This window comes from Falco rusticolus, chromosome 4, assembly GCF_015220075.1.
Source record: "Falco rusticolus isolate bFalRus1 chromosome 4, bFalRus1.pri, whole genome shotgun sequence".
NCBI classification, from domain to species: Eukaryota; Metazoa; Chordata; class Aves; order Falconiformes; family Falconidae; genus Falco; species Falco rusticolus.
The window spans coordinates 80,389,263-80,409,319 of NC_051190.1; the positions used below are offsets into that span (position 1 = coordinate 80,389,263).

At 39.3% G+C, this 20,057-nt stretch overlaps 1 protein-coding gene across 2 annotated transcripts in view; it reads right to left on the reverse strand.

Annotated features, from left to right (window-relative positions):
* Positions 1-18,749, reverse strand: part of THSD7A (thrombospondin type 1 domain containing 7A) — a 287,802-nt gene extending 269,053 nt beyond the window's left edge. The window contains exon 1 of one of the 2 annotated variants that reach the window (XM_037383975.1): positions 18,304-18,749. The gene's annotated coding sequence lies outside the window, so the exon portion shown is untranslated. The remainder of the gene's footprint in view (positions 1-18,303) is intronic. The other variant, XM_037383974.1, reaches the window with a different exon arrangement.
* Positions 18,750-20,057: the final 1,308 nt, after the last annotated feature.

Genomic DNA, 20,057 nt, shown 5'->3' on the forward strand with positions numbered 1-20,057 from the left:
CTAGACAAAAAAAAAAAACAAAAACAAAACCACACAGAAAAAAAAACCACACCCAAAACACAAACCAGGAATTCCAGGAATTGTTAAGGCTATGGCTGATGGCTGAAACTATCCTGGCTAGTCTGGTCATGGAAGTAGCTTTCAGAAATTCGCATGGTCTGTTCATGCTCTTGTAGTTACGTGAGAAGGATTACCTAAGTCACCAAGCGATGAGTTCAGACTTAAAAACTTTGTACCTTTTGATGTTTTTTTTTCAACACAAAAGGCTGAAGTGTTCAAAATCTATTTCTCCTGTATATTAAGGAAGTAGAATGATGTATCACTGTTTCACAGTGATAATTATGGTTTATTTATTAAAAAAAACAGGTTATTAAATAACAACTACTGGAAGGAATATTTTAAAGTCTTCAGAAGCAGAAAGCATGTATCCCAAAGTATTAAAATATGCTGACATTGGTCCCTGGGCCTCCAATGTTGCCATAACAACGGTATGGTCCAAGAGATTCCAAAGTTACACAATGCAAAAAGAGAAAGCTAATGGTACTTTTAAAACAAAACCAACCAACCAACAAGGATAGCAGACAGATTTATACTTAGTGTGACACTGATTCTGCAAGTATCACAGAAAGGTCAACAAAGTAAAAAAACCAATATCCCTAATGCCAATAACTGTGGGTTTGACTGTGATTAAACAATCTCATTAGAGTAATGAAAAAAAGTGTTAACAAATGTATTTGGGTTTTTTTGAAGAAAACAAATCATGTATAACACATACTAAAATAGATTAAGAACTGATTAAATGATAAGTGAAACAACTTCAGACATGGAATTGGTAAACAACACTGCTGGACTGTTTTTTTCGTGGAGGCAATGATTTTCTTTAGTTTTAACAGGAAGCAACAGACCCTTTTGGTCTTGGCCTCTTCTCAACCTTCCAGAGTCCAAAAGTGAACAGAAAGTAATTGCTACTAGTAATTTATAATATTTATGAATGATGAAGAAGTGGCTTAATTGTAAATAGTGACAGGGATTGATCAAGTGCCAGCCTAAAGTGCTCTGCCTAAGCTGTGTGGCATCAGTTTTATCATGGATTTGAAAAGGCAAAAAACAATCCCAAGCCTTACAGATCCATTCTCTCCTAGTCTTCCTCCTATCAAACACCAATAACTGTTTACTAATGCTAATGTTTTGGTGTGAACATCTGTTCAAACAAAATAGATATTAGTTATTAAATTTGCATTGAGTACTAAATATGAGAGGAAAATTCCTCAAAAGGAGACAAGTTCAAACCCACATATCTACCCTGTAGAACTAATGCACAATCTCTTTGTTACGAATACGAAATAGTGTTCTTCCCCCAGATACACAAAGAACCAATTCACAAACAACTAAAGAGATTCCAGGGGAAAACTAAGCACCGCTTGGCTGTCAGCGCTTAGTGTGTTTTGAAAGCACAAAGAAAAGAAGTGCCTCTAGAGCGTCCAAGAATGCAGACTTTATCTCATGCCAAATCTAGTCAAAAGCATTAGATACAGTGGATCTAGATCTCATAAACATTCAATTTTTTTATCCCTACGTTTGCATAACCACCACTAAGTATTAAGACTGATTGTATCATTAAAGGCGACTTCAAGGGCTCAGCAGAAGTCTATCTCTAGCAAGGTCAATGAGTTCATCCCAGCACATTAAATCCATCTACTCTGTAGTTTCCCACTTTGTGGGAAAGGCTTTCCAAACACTAAGAGTTCACTTGCTCCTTACTCCCCATTGAAAGTCATAATCTCATGCAACATCAAAACTACCTGCAGCAGAGGCAGAAGTGTCAGAGACCTGAGATTTCAGGATTTAAAGCCCTGACCAGAGCAGCCTGGTTCCTAAAAGATCCTGTCTTCCTAATAGTTCATATAGCATACATAATAACAGGGTGAAATTTTAACGGAGAGATTAAAATAGTTTGAAAACAGTTTGTTCCACTTACTCTTTTTCTTAGTAGCACAGCATGACAGTGTGCAGCTAATGCTCTGTGACAGGTTGTGCCCAGCAGAAATCCCTCCCAGGAAGAGAGGCCTGATGGCCTATTTCTCCTTATGACAAATTTTAAGCAAATTAAACTGATAACCATATCTTGAAAAACAATCCTAAGGACAGCATTGCTGATAGGACCCCCAGAGGGACACAGTCCATGCTAGCAGACCAACATGACAAGGCACAGGCGGTGTGGTACTGCAGAGGGACGTGATGTGGATTGCAGGCACCAGGGACCAGGCGATGCGGGAGTCAGCCACCGCTCCCGAGGGATACAGGATGTCAATTAAACGGCAGCGAGATCTCTGCCAGCCAGAGGTGTGTAGGCAGCCCCGAAGGGTCCTGGTTCCCCACCTCAGGCAGCTGCAGGGAGGCCAGACCACACGTCATGTCACTGCTTTTCACCTCCGGGTGCTCAACGAGCAGACTTATCTTGTGAGTTTCAAGCTGTGAGTGACAGCTGGTATGAAAGCTTTCAGAGGTGTGTCTGCACTGCTCAGGTGACCCCAAGCTTTAACAGAGCTGCCGGTCTGGTCACCACTGGACCTCTTGAAACCACAGCAAGGGTCCCTGTCCCAGCTCCCAGTTCTGCCCTGCAGCAACAGGGGAATGATGCTGGAGGAGATCAGGGCTTTCTGAAACCTGTCTCTTGAGTAATGTGCTCCCACCAGAAACTTCCCGTCGTGCTGCAAGCAACAAGGCAAAAAAAATGCTAAAATCAAGAGGTTACGACGAAGAGCAACCAAGAAAGTAAAGCATTTTTCACAGCAAGGGGCTGAAGAGGGACCAGTGGCACAATGTTGGCCTCTGTGAGATGCCAGGCATGGACCAATTTGGCAAACTTGACACAGAATACTTAACTTGAAGTCAGCTAATCATAGAAGATAAGAAAATGCTAGAACAGAATTAAAGTTCAGCAGTTTTTAATCCTATTTTGTATTAAAGCCAGAGTAAACCTGTAGCAAGACCAGTCTACTAGCTCAAAGTAGTTCAGGTCTCATCTAGAGTTTAAGTGCTCAGCGCGTTCTGTACAACTTCTGGTTGGTTTAAAGTTAAGGCAGATGTTAATCTCATCCACTAAGCACCACAAGGAACCTTTAAGGATATGCCACATCGTATCTTCAAATAGTGTGTCCATTTTTATAAGTCCAGAAGAAGCAGGAGTACACAGGAAAGCAAGCCTGTTTCAGTGGACATAGTGTATAATGCAGGAAAACAACCACCTCTTGCAGAAAAACACCCATCCATACAATAAAACTATGCCTGTTTTCTTTTTTGTCTTGGAAATTAAAATGCTAGATTTTCTTCTTACAAGCTCCAGTTCAATGCAATTCAATAAATACTAAATTATTAATCATGGCTTTAGTTTTTAATTAACTCAGATGATAAATACTCAAAGACTCTTTCATGTCTCCATCTTAATTATTTTGATTATTTCTAACACCAACAAGCATAAAGTATTCTCAGATAAGTCAGATTCCAGGACAAGGAGAGCAACAAAAGCTCATATGAATTTCTCTACTTTTCCCAGCAATTTTGCACTCAGAAGAGAGCTATAGAGAAAATGGCATCATGAGGAATACAGGCAACATTTCTAGCTTAGTCTTGGCTCCTTCTGAGGCCACTGGTATGAAATGGCACTAACCTCAGCCCCCTCAGGCTTTTGAATTTGCCTACAAGAGTTTTTCATCCTGTGCTGCCCAGACAAAAGCCAATTAACTGACAGCAAACCAAGAAGCTCAAGTCTTCATAGCTGACAGGCGAGATCAAATCAAATAAAGGTACCATCTACATGTATTCCTACTGTTATTAAAAATCTTCAGACTAATTCCTGCCATCGCTGTTTGAACTGGAATTCAGATAAAAGCACTCACATCCAGTAAATGGAACCATTTCAGGAAATATGCAAACATTTGGTTCTTCTCCTAACAAGAAACAACTTTTCTCAGTTTGAAAACAAAGCACAATAATTTAATGAGCCTAAGCAATGCTTTCCAGTTCATTCTTTTTAAAATGAAATGCAGATGTACCCTAGTTCAACATTAATTATAATCAATATCACACAGTAGGTCACAGCAAGTAAATACTGGGCATTTAAGAAGCATCTAAAAAAACAACAAATGAGAAAACCCAAAAAGCAAAGCAACAAACACAGAATAATAAAAAACCCAAACCAACAAAAAAAAAGAACCAAACAAGAGAAACCCACTTAAACCCTATTTCTCATCTTCAACAGCTTCCTACTGGAAGCACTGCAGTGCAGGGCTGACTGGGTGACATTGACTCAATCTCACATAAGTCTGTTCACATCCAATTACATTATAAAATAAAAGTGCTATCCAGATTTCCAACACATTTTTAAAAACTCTTCTAGCTTACTTAAATGGGGAGGTCATTGTTTTCCTTCAGATTTATTTATTGTTAACATAGCCTCTCAGCTGGAAAAAAATGGTTTGATCCTTTCCAGTTTGTTTGGAGAATCTGATATTCCTTAAAAGTGTTGTTCAGATGCAGCTGAACTCTTTACCGAAGTTTACACAGCAAACAGAGGCTATTTGTTGCACTCAACCGTGAGGAAAACAACAAACAAGAATATCCTTACCCACCACAGACTAAGAGCCATAAATTGATAACGTGGAACAACATCCAAACATACAACTACCAAGGAGTAACCACACAAAATGCCAAAACAGCCCTCTGAAATTCTGAGAGACTCACGTATGACGTAAAGCAGTATTAGTACTGCACACAGACAATAAGCCATCTCTCTCAAACTAAGTACTTAAAATCATAAAACTTCATAGCCCATGAACAATTTTGACCTGGGTCTAATCCTCACCTTCACTGCAAGCCTACGGACAGCATGCTGCACCCAGAAAATCCCTGCTGCTTTGCTATATAAAAACAGAGTACACAGGACCTTTTACACACAGGGTACACACTTCCCTTTACCCCCAGGCGAGGATTCACAAAGGGTGTGTAGAGCATCCCACAAGACATACCCACACCTTCACCGAACCCACACGCTTACGAATGCGTTTCAATGGCAGTGTTTGCACCTGTGATGAATGCACACATACACATCCTGCTTCTCCGTATGCAACTGTTGTACCACAGGGAGCTGCTTCAAGAAGGTATGAACATAATTGGTATTTCCTTCAATAAATCTTCTCAAGATATAATAGCAATTGCAGAGAGAGCAACGAGAGCTGGGTGCAATGGAGAAGGCATGAATTTTACCAAGTTATGCAAACTGGGTTTCAATTACATTTTCCAGTTGTGGAAGTTCTCTAACAGACAAGTATTTCCAAAAACTTAAAAAATTGCAGTGAAACTGTTCATAAACAATTGTTCTACCCCGCTGAAGCAGAGGTTAAAACCACAGAGCCAGAGCCTTACAAATTTTAAACATTATAAAATTAAACGTACTCCAGGGCCCTCCAAAAAAACCCCGTCTCCAGGTGAAGTTGCATTGCAGGTTTTGTTCAGGTGGATATGGGACTAATAAAAACTAGTTTTGATGCCTGTCACTAGTTTTAAGCATCTCAGTAAAAATCTCAGATTCGGTGACTCCAGAAGGAACTCTCATATATCAAATATATAAACTATCTGTATATAGATTTATATATACACTTTTACTCATAAGTCAAGAAAAGGTAACCATTCAAAAAGTGATAGTGAATAGTGATAGTGACCTGCTAATAATTCAGAATGGTCAAAGCTGCAAAAGGATCTCACAACCACAAGTGTGGAAGTTGAATTACAAATGAAAATCACTGCCTATAAATGTAAACTAATGCATTAAAAAAATACACACACACCCCCAAACACATATAAACAGAGATGGGCTCTACACCAGCTTATACAAATGACATTTTAGGGTCATCAAGGATGCTGTCTGAAAATGTCATCTTGACATCTAGCAGCAGATAAAAATCTATTAGTTTTGGCAACAGAACACAGTGGGAGGAGGCTTAATGGGAAAGATTTAGATAGAAAACCAAGAACCATTATATTGTGACTTCATAAAAACACATAGCTCCCTGGTAGCTCAAATTCTGGTTGCCGTTTACTCCATCACAAGAAGAACTTGAAAGGACATAGGGCATAGCAGCATGGCTGCTCAGAGATTAAACAGTGACTTTTATAACAAATTTTTCATCATGGAAGAGAGATGCATACAGGCTGGCTAGAACAGAGGTCCCTAAAATCAAAGGGTATGAAAGAGAAACTGAGGCTCACAAACTAGAGGTCATTTAATAAAATGATTGACAATTTTCAAATGAAAGGAAGAGTTATTTTACAGATGCTTTACAGTTTTGTGGAATTCATTGTCACAACATACTCCGAAGGTCAAATGCTACAAAGGAGGAATATAGAAGGTAGGAAAGCATAAATCATTAAACATGATGATCACGTAGAGATCTGGGCTTGGAATACATCAAACTGCTGACTAGCAGAAGCCAATAGTGTCTTCCAAGCAAAAGATCGCTTTATGCTACCTTCGTTTCTTACACTCTTAAGTATCAATTATTTGCTAGTGTTGAAAATTTTCAACTTCACTGTGATCCTGTAGAGATACTCTTGTAATTTCCTTTCTCTTCTCAAACATTTCTAATGGAAAAAAATATTTAGATTTTATGTTCTAGTAACTTTAGCATAGTATGTACAGTGTATTATTTACATTAATGTCTATATATATAGTTACTGCCAATAATCTAACCAACAAACAGCAGTAAACAGCAAACATTAAAATCTCCTTTCTTTTGACAAAAAAAAAGTTATCATTTTTTCAAGGTATCAAGAACTGAAGGAATTTTCTTTGTAATGTATCAAGAACTGAAAGTGTGTGGGGGGGAAGCATGTCCAGTAAGCTATTTAGAAGTTACTAAAATAGTCACTGAACTTGTCAAGGTTAAAAAAAAAAGTCTCCCCATGTTATGACTGCTGCTATTTGTTTTTCCATATTTTAATGTACGCAGTATACTGAATTCAGCAATGCATTTAACTGCATTTGTACATAAATTGAGGACTTAGCTAAGAGGAAGATGACACTACTCAAGGTTTTGTTTCCATTGACTCAGAATGGCATTTCTGATGAATAAGAAATTGCAAACAGGAAAATAAAACCATAATGGGCCATGCAGATTTCTACAGCAGGTACAGGGTATATATATCTAGGGTTAAACCTAAGTCATGCCACAAGAAAATGCAAAAGGTTTGTACACATCAATGAAATCCTGAAGTCTCCAAATGTTAGCACGTGAATCCTTGCAGAAGCCTCAGCACTATCCAAAGTTCACAGCTGAGCTCCTTTTAAAGTGATGAACATTTTTATTTTCTAAATGGCTTTAAGGAGGATTTTTTTTAAATTGTAATATAGATATCAAACAAAAAAAATACCTTAAATCATTACCCACATGACTATTTATTAGGAACTGGTCACACTGTACATGTTTGTGTACTTTAAACTGCAGCCTAGTCCCTTCTACTATTTACATCCTTCAGCGTTCAAGCTTGTGTCCCTGCCCAGTCTTAAATACCAAAAGCATTTAAGCTTATACACTTAGTTAAGAGAACCCATGGCAGCAGGCAAGTAGAAGAATGTGTTTCACATATTGAAGACTGTCAACTTATGCTCTTATTGAGCCTTGCCACACATTATTTTCTACTGGGGAACCATTCTTCAGAAATACTACATAGGTAACTAATGACTGTCAGCTTAAAAATTGTTAACTTATTTACTAACAGATGTCTTTTTAGATTATTAATTTCTTTTGGAAGCCTATAAAGGCTTATAACAAGACTAGTTAAATAAACGTTTTAGCTGTGACCTCAGGCAGAATTTGTTCTAAACAGCACCCTTTGGCTGATGAAGCCTGAAATCAGAACCTCAGTTCTTGGTACTGTAACCCTCTTTTAGAGTACACGAAGGAATTTTCTACTCATTAGCATACTTGCTAATGAATGAGAAAAAAAATTCCTTTGTTCATAAGAAAAGCAAATAAAAGTGACAGAAGTTAATTGCTAAAATGCTTCACAAGACTATTTTACCCAGTCATTTTTCCTACACCACATGCACTGAATGGCAAATGCCTGCCAGGCTTAAGCTGTGGTTCAGTCCATATAATGACATTACGTTAGGAAACTGCTTATAGGGCTAACCACAAGATTATACAGAACAAACTTGAGACAAAAAAAATCACAGAAGTTAACAAAAAGATTCTAATTACTTCAGTTGAATAGCTTGATTTTACTTCTACATGATTACAGTAAGTGTTCAGTCTTCATTGTACTTTTTATTTAGAAGTAGGACAAAAAGTAATAGAAAAAGGCCTCTTTTATCAGTAGCACTTCTATGACAAGTTATGCTTTAAGCATAAACAAGGAGCTGTGGCACTCAGATGGGAGGCATCTAATGTTACTTCTTCCCATGAGTAAACCTTCTTCTCTGATACAACAAATTCATAGCAGAAAGTTGATTTTAGCAGAACTGTGTAAAACACTTCCTCTTTCCCCCAAATAAGTTTGCTTCTAATGATTCTGCCAGTTGACCAAGCAGCTAGGTCACCAAAATTGCTGCCATCATCACAAAGAGCTAAGATGCTATCTTCATGTCTTAACAAGCTTCTTTCTGAAATCAGGAAAAAAAAAAGATAATCCCAAGTTTTGCTAAAAACTTTCACTGGGCAGGGAAAACTGTACCTGAAAAAAAACACTAAACTTCTGTAACACAAAACTACATTTGTTATAAGCCAAAAATCACAGTTACTTGGAAAATGTTTTCCTAGTAGAAAGCACTGCAATGTAACGCATTAGAAATGGTCTAATGGGTCCAAGAGGACCCCATCTAATGAAACTCTTTGCATTCTCTTTGCTATCAGTTGATCAGATCAAGCCATCACTTTCTGTGTCCTGGGTGACTTCTACACCCACTTTCCTCCTTTTTAAAATGGACCTTGTACATGCTCACAGGAAACTTGTTAAGCCTGACTAGATCAGCACGTGAAACACTGAATTACAACAAAATACTAGCATCAGTCAGTGCCAAAATCCCAAGAATCACTTTCCTTTTTGATCATAAGAGGCTCTCACACACAGGAAAAACAGAGGCCATCCTTTTATGCAGAGAACTTAGCAAAAGAAGAGCTGTTGTGAAAGGGCTGGAGAAGTTCAGAGAGGACAAAAACCTAGATCAGCTAAACAAAAACTTCAGTAACTCAGGGCAAATAGCACTTCTCTCACAAACTTTTTTTGTGTTCTGGCAACCACCTTTCCACTTCGGAAAAGTAGAGTCATGGCAGTAGTTAAAACAGCAACACAGCAAGCCACACTACTTACAGGCACCCCCAATGCCACACTTTTACTAATGCTATTCACGGCTTTTTTCCCTAAAAAAGAATAGACTGAAATTTCTGTAAAGTTTTCAGACTCCAAGTCAGACAATTTGAGTATTCTATGATGAATAATTAATACCCCAAGAGGCAGAAGATCTCGATTGTAAACTTTTTTCTGAGAAACTGTAGCATACTAACAAGGCTGGAGTCAGAGGTCAATCAAAACACTCCTGGGGAGACTTGTGATACCAATGCAAGCAGCAGCACTTTGCAACACAGTATCAGTGCTATAACAATCTTCTCGTTTTTTAAAAGCACAATAGTTTTACTTCGAAAGTGCTCAATTCCATTGCTGAAAAGCAACAAAGTGTTAAAAATTATAAGGCACATATTCAGACATATCATCCTTCAGACATGTGCCTGACAATGCAATTTGAGCCTCTGCTCTCATACAGGTAACATTATAACTAACTTCACTTAGTGGCCAAGACTGGCTGATGAAGAAATAAAACAGTTTCTAACTCAGATGCACATTGAATATATGAGTTGTTAGAATAGGATTAGATCAGTGTTCAAACTCCATGCACAGAAAAAAAGTTTACTAAGCTTGGTTTTTCCTTCAGCCTAGTTTCTGAAGTCCCAGTTCAAAAATGTAGGTCAAGTTTCATCCAGTCCAAACTTTCTCAAAGTCAGCTTGCACAGTGCAAGCCTGACCCATTTTGCATGGGCCATTCAAAACTAAATAATTAAATTAATCAGGTGGCTGCATCATTTTTCATCATACATTTTTTCTGCATTAAAGGTCTTATTTATGAAAACTATTAGCGTTTGAATTCCATACTCTGAAGAGCAGACTGTTGTAAAGAACTCGCATCTTGAGGCTGATTAGTTAGCTCAAGGTGAATTAGTTCTTTCTGTGTTTTATTTAATAATACCTAAGTAAACAAGTGGTAATATAATGGTTGAGCACAACAGAATATTTTTTTTTCTGACCACAACGCATTAGTTCCATTGAAGAAGAAAAATAAATCAGAAAAAATAATGTTACTATTATAATATTATTACTGTACTGCTTCCTTCTTTTGGGAAGCTGAAGAAAGACAACTCCAAATCTAGTAGCTTCTTTTATGAGCATTTGAAATAGAGGAATAGGAAGCATTGTGGACAAACTTCTTCTAATTAATAAAACTGACCTAAATACTACCCTATGTGTGTATGTCAATTGGAAAATATTCTTGCAAATTTCACCTAAATTTTTTTCAGTAAGAAAAATATTTCTACACTAGAAGTCACATTTTCTGAGGCATTTTTAAAAATAGATTCTTTCTGATTATTAAATGATTTTATTCTGAAAAGCATGAAAAGCAGTTATCAGAATTTTTTTTTTTTTTTGGCTGAACCTGTCTTAAAGCCATAGCAACTGTATTACTTTCTGTGCAGCAAAAGTTGGCATATATTAGTCCTCTTTCTAAAAATTCCTGGTAATACATTTCAAAGTGTTATTTCAGGCACAAATAGGGTGAATTTTTTTAATATACATACCACAGATTTTCTCTGAGGATAATCATTATGAGAAATTCAGGATAAGCCCACTAAGAAGAGCTGCTCAGGTAAAAGGACTTTCATAGCCTGAGAATTACTATCTACAGTCTTGGCACTTGGATTTCTCAGAATACAAACTAATGCTCTATCTGTGATGTATCTAATTATTAATAGTTAAATATCTTTAAAATGAAGCATTTTTGAAGATCTCTTCCAACATCAATAACTTGCATGTATTTAAGGCTTTCATTTTCAAGGAAAATGCTAAAGGTCTCTGAATCTGCTACACATGTGTATGTATATATAAACATCCATCTGTATTCAAATACATCATTAAGATTATAAACATGTGTCCATTAAATACAATTGCATGATTATCAGATTAACTAGAGTTTTTGAGACTTTCATATATAAGGCTGGATGACAGGCCAAAGTATAATCACAGGCATCAATGGAATTCACCAATCAATAGTGGAGAATATCATCCAGTGCCCTCTGCAGAAAAAGTTTTATCAGAAGACAACCTTTGTGCAGAAGATAAATAGAATAACCTTCATTTATTTTGATAGGTTCTGAAAATATGAAAAGAAAGCAAGATATCTTTTACAGAGGAATCTTGGATAAAATACTGTTTGTGCTATTAAACTTTATACAGAATAGACATTTCAGTCAAGTCAGATTTTCAGACTTATTTCTGTTGAAAACTCTCAGCCAAGATCTTCAAAACTTCCAGCAGGTTATTTTTAAATTATGTACCCAGGCCAGAGACTTTAATCAGGCAAAACAAAACAAAACAGAAGTCTATTTGAAAAATAAAATGTTCTGTCCAAACATTTCTTATTTAGCAAGCAGCACTAGCTCACCTTCAGCGAAATTGATTATGCTTGCTATGCAATATTTGAAGGGTACATTGTATTGTAATTTACCTCTTCCACTTCTCTATACATGTACTTCTCCAACTGCGCAGATTGAATTTGACTTAAACATCTAAGAAAGGGAGTAAAGACAGAAAACAATTTACCATTTAAAAAAAATGTATTTCTAAACATAGATTAACCTTTTCCTCAACACCAGCTCATGACTTCAAGCAGGGAGGACAAAATCCTACCACCACTGAAGCAAAAGGAACTTTAACACCGTCTACAAGAAGGCTGGATATCTTCTGTCAAAATAAAGATGTAACAAATTTAACTTATTACTCATTTAAATTACTAATCTTTTATCAGGTTGTGCTTGCTTTTTTTTTTTTTTTTTTTTTTTGGCACTACAGTTAAGTAAAAGATTATTTTTCCATAACTACTATAAAGGCCTTCCACAACCTAACATTTGCAGTATCTTCTGTATTGCATCCTATTTCCAAGTGTAATGACCCTCAAAATCCAAGATTGATTTTGGCTTTACTCTGATCAATACTAATCTCCAAGATATATTAGACTTTGCTTTGACTTAAACAAAAAGGTCATTATATGTACATTAGTCAATCTCCAAAAAATTTATTAAAGTTTATTAAAGTGATTTCTGAGACCACAAAAAGTGTATTGCTACAACCATTTCTGTCTGGGATTTCCATCCATCATTCTTAGTAAGATTTACATGCAACTGATAATTCACATAATCTCATAGTCACTGTAGTGGATTTATCAAAATGTCTTGACCTGTCCTCTATTATTTTAAGATTAATATTTTTGTATGTATCTAATGGGAGGAACACCACCATCTTATACAGTTACTGGACTATTGGAATCCCTTCTTATCCATATTAAAGTCAATGGGAGAATACATCTCCCCTTCAGTGACAGAACAGAACTCTTAAAGACTGGGCAAAGAGCCTAAAATACTACATTTAAGTCTCCCTGTAAGCACATTGGAAGAAGCTTTTTCAATCAAAGGACTCTGGCCAGCACATTTCTGAAAGAAGAATCACAGCACCCAGAAGCATATTTATATAAAGCTCATTTTTGAAAAATACAGATTTCTGATTAGTTTTTTAATGATATTGACTAGTTTCAAAATAGGACTATAAAACTTATACATGCATTAAAGTAGGTGATAACATTATTGCAAAATTCTTGCTGACTGATCTGGGGTAGTCTCCTCATCACTTTTATCCTCCTTCCTCAAACACACACACACTGTCTCAAGCTTAGCAAAAAAACACTAAGAAAAGAGAAAGAGCAATAAATATTTGATTTTAAAATTATGAATTATAATTACTAAGTTCATTTAATGCCTTTTTTGTTCATGTTACCATATGTAATTTTGCCTCCCTATGACATTACAGATTTCAATAAAACTATTTGCACTTCAGATAGATAACACAATTTCCTCTTTGCATAGTAAAGACCCCATATTGTAAAGTATTTGAGGCAATAATCATGTGTTACTCTCTCCCTCAGGCAATTTATCCTAAATTAAATAATTCTACAACCTAGCTGAAATTTTATAAGGCAAAAGTAATACTAAACACTCCATGAAATTTCTATCCAGAAGTCTTAACATAATAAAAAACAATATAACATTCATCATATACTACTTTTTTTTGTATGTTACCCATAGATAATTAAATACTGATAGACCTTATGTACTTACAAGTTTGACACATCAACAGCATTTGCTTAAAAATTCAACTTTAAACTTTGCCTTAACTCTGGAGATGCAGATCCTAAAAGACACAGGAGTAGGCAGAGTAAATTGATTAGTAACTGCACAGGAAAAGAGGCTGCTTAAAAAAAAAAAAAAAAAGCCTAAAAAAGCAGCTAGTAATCAAAAGTGAGGACATAAAAAGCCAGAGAGGAAAAAAATAGTTTTGTAAGCATAGTGACATATTTCCAAAACACCATCCAAGTTCCCTAACAATGGCTTAAACATGTCTTTCATGGCCAGAGTGTAGATGTCCACGCTTCAAACTCAAACTGTCTGATGCCTTTTGGATCTCCACTTCTGTAAATCTACAGCCACCAGTGAACTTCTAATGCACCAGAGGTGAGCACGGGACTAGTATCACTTATCCTGCTCCATTTGAAATCTACAACATTTAAAATTACCCATGTAGAGTATCCCTCTACTGCATAAAATTGTATTAGAAGTAAACTCATTTCTACCCAGAAAGACAAACAACTAGCCCCCAAAAATACAGGTTACCCAAGTATCCGCCAAGTGACAGAGTAGTATTTCCCAAACATTGCCATCCTGACCTTTACCAGAGAAAGTACAGCACATCCTCTTCGACAGTTGCTAATGGCTTAATCCAAAAGACATCTCTAAGGAACAACCGAGAGCTAAACAGAAGCCTGTGCCATTATCTGAAATGCGAGTAGTTCCGCTGAAGATGCTGGCAGGCCACATAAAAGAAAAACGACATTTTTTTTATGCACTACACAAAGACAGAGAGAGCGAGAAACAAAGATTCCCTAAACTAAAGCTCTTCTAAACTTGTCTTTCCTTTTCTTTTAAAATTCTCTGTCATTGTTAGCACAGTTTCAGCTCCACAAACTGCTGCGGACACTTCCCTTGCTGCCCTTGATATTTTAGGGTGAAAGAAGAATGTCTAAAAATGTCTAATTTGCCCACTTTTTTTCATTTTTTTTTTTCATGAAAGGGCTATGATTGAAAACCATTTTGAATATTACGTGTTTTCAGGGGAAATTTGTAAGAGCCTATCAGGCCACACAGAGGGGGAGCCAGTCCTAAGCACAGACTGAGGAATAAGAGAGTGGGGGAGCTTAATCTCCCACTTCAGGCAGCCTGAAGGGCTGCTGAAGGAAGGGCAAAAGAAACAAGAATAGCGAGACAGGCTGCACACAATGCGGCTTTAGCCTTCTAAGGCACAGACAAGCAGCTTAAACCTGACGCAGAAGAGAAGTCACTCGAGAGGGGTTAAACGTTGGCAGGTGCCAAAAAAGAACGGAGGGTTTCTGAAGCTGTGTTTTAAACATACTGGCATGTTGTGTGGCATGACGGTTAAGGCTTTGACAGAAGCTAAATGCAACCATTTCCCTGTGACCATACCACTGCTAAACACATAATCCCTCCTGGAAAACAGAAAAACTCCTTCTCAAAACTTCTGCAGTATTTCCCCACCACTTTTTCTCCTGCCACTGGGTGTTTCAGAACCCATGTATTCTGGGCTGTCTGAATTTCTGCAAGAAAATTTTGTCAGGGGTAGTAGATACTCAGTTGTTCTCATACCAGCAATGTCCCTCATCACAAGGTTCTGCTTCCTTTCTGTTGATCGCTTTCTGAGTTTGCGGGGTCCATATCTTACATAGCTTTCATTTCACATGGTCAAACAACCAAGGATCTCCTTTACCTCTCCACGACAAGGCAGGCTCAGACCATCCTGTTAGCTCTTCTCAGCACCTGGTCCAATTTCTGTTATTTTGTCTTGAAGATGAGTGATCAGAACATTTCATCTCATTGTAAGTTACTATGGAGGTGACACTAGTATTTTCATTAGATCTTTCAGAACCCTCTCAGGCATCATAAGGTTAGATTTTGGGTTTTACATTGCTACATTATATTGTCAGTCTGGGTGAATATTTCCTTTACTTACTCCCTAAGTTTCTATCAGAGAACAAATCTTATATATGTTATATACTCAGAGAACAAGTCTTATATATGTTATATACTCATATAGGAATATGGGGACTAATTAATTAATTACAACATCATCGCAAGGCTTCCACTTCATCAACTTGTGATATCAACATTTTTGCCAAATATACAACATAGGAGAAAAGCACAACTGTGGAGAGACTTGGTTTTCATTCTCGTATTTCAAGAAAGCTGCTATACATCCACACACCACCAGTCAACCATCTGAAAGTTAAAGTGGATTCTCAAATTTTACAACAGTGATTTTCAATCTGTAATATGCAAATTACTTCCAAGAGGTCTAATATACATACTGAAGAAAAATGGCCCTACGAACAGCAAGTTTTAAAAGGGAAATTGATTCCACTGGGAAATTGTTACTGGTCTGCAAACTGAAACAAATTTGAGAACCCCTTCTGATATACCTTTCATGGGGTAGTTTGAGGACAGGGCACAGTTCTGACAAGCACTCTATGCTTATGAGTAAAATTATGTAAAATTAGCAGTTCAAAGAAGACATTGAACATAGCCCAGGAATAGTTCTACTTCTGGAAGAAAGAGTAACTTTTACATCAGACCGCTCCAGAATAGCAGACTGAAACCTGTGACGTATGTGCATACTAGCATTCTAGTTCATCTTTTCCTGCATCTCCTTCACCACACATTTATTCCTGGCTGCAAACCCTGGCAGGTAAAAGACACAAGCACATGAGAAAATAAATGAAGAAGCAATTTTTTTCCCATATTATTAAAGAAACAAATCCCAGAATATCCCTTATATTATCTACACATTGTCTTTTCATTCTAATGAAAGAGCTGGATAAGAATTAATGTAATACAGTTTTGCAACTGTTAAAAACACTTTCTTTTTCTGATTACATTCTGAATACATTTTGGATACATTGATTAACTCTTGATTAACCATGATAAACCAGGGACTTGCACCTTTAGAATTTAAAGCGGTCAGGGAGAAATAAATGACAAGGCATTTCACTCCACTCACATTGACCGAGTAGTTACCAAAGGAACTGCTAAGAATGGAAGGCATGGGATTTGGCTGCTTCAGCTGAATGCATTAATTCAATAAGACTTTTAGTATCAAGTACAAACTAATCATTAAAACTACCCCTTCCCCCTCCAACCACTTTAATGTTTGAACATAATCCAAATAAAAACGTTGCTGTTCTCATGTGGATTTGAAGGGGGACCTAACAGAGCCAATCCTACTTCCCTCCCCCCCCTCTTATAGCCAGCTGTGACAAATATAGTATGTACAGCCGCAGTACTATATGGTACACTGACATGATATATAGCCTGTAGAATTACTGTCAGAATATCATCACTTTGTCAGCTTCCCTCTACTGCCTCTTGCCATAAAATGCACAAGATGGGAAGATAAATGTGGATCCAAGTGCCTAACCATAGCTGGAATGTCTGGTATTTTTTATTGCCCAGTAAAACAAATTATAAAATACCAGGAATAAAGTGATAGTTGTTAAAGAAGCCCTACATTCCTTACTTTACAAAGACAAGTCGTTGACAATATTAAGCTGTTCCCAGGACAAAAAATCTGAGTAAAGTAGATCAAGTGCCATCTCACCAGAAAACTTGTATTACTCCGGAGTAGGGCCATAAAAAACAATGGAAGTTCTGATAACTTCAGGTAAGAAAAAGAAACATCTCCACAGTCCTGCTGAACCTAAAGTCAGAACAGGTCTAACAAAATTAACCAGTCACATAAATCTTGATTTTAAAAAAAGGTCTTGAATTATTATGTAATATTATACCAATGGCCTTAACAGAAGCCAAGGCATTCCAAAATAAAGCCAATACTGTGGCCAAAACAGTAACACATCATGGACAACGTGTATCTGAAACAATCACTTGCTCCCAAAGCACAGCACGTTGTTCTCAAGCAACTTTGGTTAACATTCATCTCCCACTGTCTTCCAGGTGCCCTCCAAGAGACCTCTCAGAAAAAAAGAACAGAGGCTTTCTCAGCAGGATCTCTGGAAAAAGAGGACTGAAGTTAGGAAAGGACAAGATAGGTCCTGTGACCTATACACGTGTTGAATAATTTTCATATGTTATCCTACAAACATTAAAACTAAAGGATGACCTGGTCAGTTTTTTGGAAGTGAACATTCTTAATGAAGTACCAGAGTCTCTTAAAACAACTTTGTCCAGTACAGCTCCACCAAACTTAATGCTGATTCATAAACTGCTAAATGTAGCCACGTCAGAATTTTAACTCCCAAGTAAGCATGCCAACCTCAGCGTGACACATGAAATAGTGCATACTACCCCATCCCTAACCCAGAACTATTGTTTTCAGTTTCCATAATAGCACAGATTTACATTTCACTGAAGTTATTAAAACACCAGCAGTTGTATTTAACTTTATGCCAACCCATTTACTAAAAGAGTGATTTTTGTAATTACACCTTTATTGTCTACTTCCCTTTTGGTTGTTTAAGAGTGCTCCCCAGAGGAACTATCAACGTGCGGGATACAAGCCTGTCCCCATCCCCTCTGCTCTGTTGCCACACGCCTCTTGACTGCTAGGGCAGCATCAGCTCCTCCCGCCCCGTTACCGAACACCCTATAGCCATGTATGTACCAGCCCCGAGCGCTCCCAGGCACCCAGCTGCGCTTCTGCTGGAACACACCGGGAACGGCTACAGCCCAACTCCTGGAACACACCGGGCGCGGCTACAGCCCAACTCCTGGAACACGCACAAACTAACCCGACAAACGAGATTTTTTTTCCCCGAATGCCTCTGAAGCACAGCAAGCCCTTGCTTACCCAGCAGCTTGCCCGTTCCGCTCCTGACCCGCCGGCTCAGCCTGGCAGACCCTCCCGACGGCTGCTCTGCGCCCGGGGCTTCTTCGCTTTCCGCAGGCACGGCTGCACGCCGCGGGTCGGCTCTGCGCCCCCGGCCCCCGAGAGCGCAACCCCAGCGCAGGAGCCGCTTGTGACACGGTTACACTGCGAAACAGCCACAGAGACCCCGAGCCTGCGCCCAGCCGGGCGCCCGCCCGCCCGCGCACCGCACGGCGGTGGCAGCCCGCAGGACCTCCGGCACAAGCCAGCTCCCGCCCCCCCGCGCCAAGACGGGGCTGCCCGGGGACCCGCGCTTTGGCCTCACACCGGGCGCTGGGTCGCGGGTTAACCGAGCCGAGCGGGGGGGAGAGGGCGAAGCGGGGTCGCAGGTGAAAGCCCGGCCCCGAGCCGCCCGCCCGCAACTTCCCACCGCAGCGCCCGGGGCGGCTCCGCGCCCCCCGCCCCGGCCCAGCGCGCCCCGCCCCGGGCAGACGCCCCCGCAGCGCCCGGGGCCGCCCGCACTCACCGCGCCGCTGCCCGCCGGGACGCGCAGCGCCTCCCTCCCGCGGCGGGCGCAGCCCAGCGCCCCGCGCCGCCCCCCGCCCCCGCGGGCGGCCCCCCGCCCCCCCGGCATCACGCGGCCGCCCGGCCGCCCCTCCCCAGGAGCCAGCGGCTCCATCCGCAATGCAGCTGCGGCCGCCCTCTCCTCCTCCGCCTCCTCCTCCCGCCCGGCCCGGCCCGGCCCGGCCCGGCCCGGCACCTGCCCGCGGCCCGAGCTCACCCGCTGCAGCGCGCCCGGCCGGAGCGGGGTCTGGGAGCTCCTGCTGCCCCTCAGGGGTGCGAAACCAGGAGGAGAGATGGGAGAGGAGGAGGGAAAACAACAACAACAAAAAAAAAGCCGCAAAGGGTGTTATTTCCAAAAGGACTTTTGCGGGCTGCATCTACCCTCGAACCTATTACTGCGGCGGACTCCTGGGACAGGGCGAGATTAATTGCTCTGTGTTATGAAGAAAATGATAGATGCCATTAATCAGGGAAGCTGTAAATCATCCACGTTTGTAGATGGAATCCAGAGATTAGCTGGGACAGATGGCAGGCAAACACAGTGCTTTCCAGGGCTGGCATAACAACTGCTGGAATTATTAAACAGCCGATGACAGAATCTCATACATTTTCTTAAAGACAAGTGTTTCTTAGGAAGATGAATATTCACTTCATATTATGAAAGAGGGTTTCCAATCCCTGTTACATTTCCCTTTCTAAGTAATGAAAGTATTGGCTGTTCCTTCCTGGATGTCAGGAACTTCAAACTTGAAAAAGAAACAGGACTTTTCACACAGATACCTTCCAGGCGCGGATAAGAAGCACAGCCAGGCAAACTACACAAGTACCCAAATCACTGCTTTAATGCTCTTTGTGACAAAAACAGGCACAGTGGTGTGTTGATAGATCTGTCCTAGTATCTCCAGTAGATTTATCTTTACATGCAGTAACTACTACAGCCATTTTTTTTTTTCAGGTTTTCATGAAATTTGATGAATGCAGTGAATCAATGCCACTTTTATTCACTACCCCTAAAAGAACATTAAATTCTGTGGAATCTAAATATTCCAAGTGGATGGAAGACCTTTTTTTCATTAGTTTGCCCTGATTTTTTTCACGTAGCAAAAATGTTCTGTGGTACAATCAACTTCAATCAATCTTTCATGATATCACATTGATTGATATGTCAAATG